Raw genomic sequence first — 1570 nt, forward strand, 5'->3', positions numbered from 1 at the left:
TCTTCCCTCTGCAGCAGGGACCCTGGAGCCCCAAATGGATGACCTGGTAGAAGGATCAGCAGACTGCAGCGAGGTGAGGGGAAGAGAAGGCGGGGGGTGGAGCACACTGGGCTGCAGCCCGCTCCCCCAGCACCCCTTACCTCCGTGCCCCCCTACTACTGGGCCCCCCAGTGTCAGCCCCTGTCTACCTGCCGCAGGGGCTAGATTCTGCTCTCACTGACAGCCCGTTTACATGGGGACACACACTGTACCCCCAGAGCCATGCTGCTGCACCCGCCGGGGGATGCGCTGACCCCAGGAGCAGAGGCCATTGTCCAGTTTAGCTTCTGCAGCTTTGGAAACACTGTGTAAACGAGCCCATGGACTTCAGAGCAGGGACTCCGGATTTCACCCAGTATGGCTGAAATCAGACTCAGGCCCTTGGTAATGCTGGGATCTATATAATCCATCTATCCTCATGTATACCTATCTTTCTATAGTTCTCTAGCTCCATACTGACCCCTCCCTCCATCCCCATACACACACCCCACTATCCAACCCCATACTGACACCTCCCTCCATCCCCGTACACACACCTCACTATCCAACCCCATACTAACCCCTCCCTCCATCTCTGTACACACACCCCACTATCCAACCCCATACTGACCCCTCCGTCCATCCCCGTACACACACCCCACTATCCAACCCCATACTGACCCCTCCTCCATCCCCGTACACACACCCCACTATCCAAACCCCATACTGACCCCTCCCTCCATCCCATACACCCCCCCACCATCCAACCCCATACTGACCCCCTCCTCCATCCCCGTACACAAAACCCCACTATCCAACCCATACTGACACCTCCCTCCATCCCCATACACACACCCCACTATCCAACCCCATACTGACCCCTCCCTCCATCCCCGTACCACACCCCACTATCCAACCCACATACTGACCCCTCCCTCCATCTCCGTACACACACCCCACTATCCAACCCCCATACTGACACCTCCCTTCATCCCCGTACACACACCCCACTATCCACCCCATACTGACACCTCCCTCCATCTCTGTACACACACCCCACTATCCAACCCTATACTGACCCCTCCCTCCATCCCCATGCACACCCCACTATCCGACCACATACTGACACCTCCCTTCATCCCCGTACACACACCCCACTATCCAACCCCATACTGACACCTTCCTCCATCCCCGTACACACACCCCACTATCCATGCCCATACTGACACCTCCCTCCATCCCCATGCACACACCCCACCATCCAACCCCATACTGACCCCTCCGTCCATCCCCGTGCACACACCCCACTATCCATGCCCATACTGACACCTCCCTCCATCCCCGTACACACACCCCACTATCCAACCCCATACTGACACCTCCCTCCATCCCCATGCACACACCCCACCATCCAACCCCATACTGACCCCTCCGTCCATCCCCGTGCACACACCCCACTATCCATGCCCATACTGACACCTCCCTCCATCCCCGTACACACACCCCACCATCCAACCCCATACTGACCCCTCCGTCCATCCCCGTACACAGC

This window comes from Gopherus evgoodei, unplaced genomic scaffold, assembly GCF_007399415.2.
Source record: "Gopherus evgoodei ecotype Sinaloan lineage unplaced genomic scaffold, rGopEvg1_v1.p scaffold_57_arrow_ctg1, whole genome shotgun sequence".
NCBI classification, from domain to species: Eukaryota; Metazoa; Chordata; order Testudines; family Testudinidae; genus Gopherus; species Gopherus evgoodei.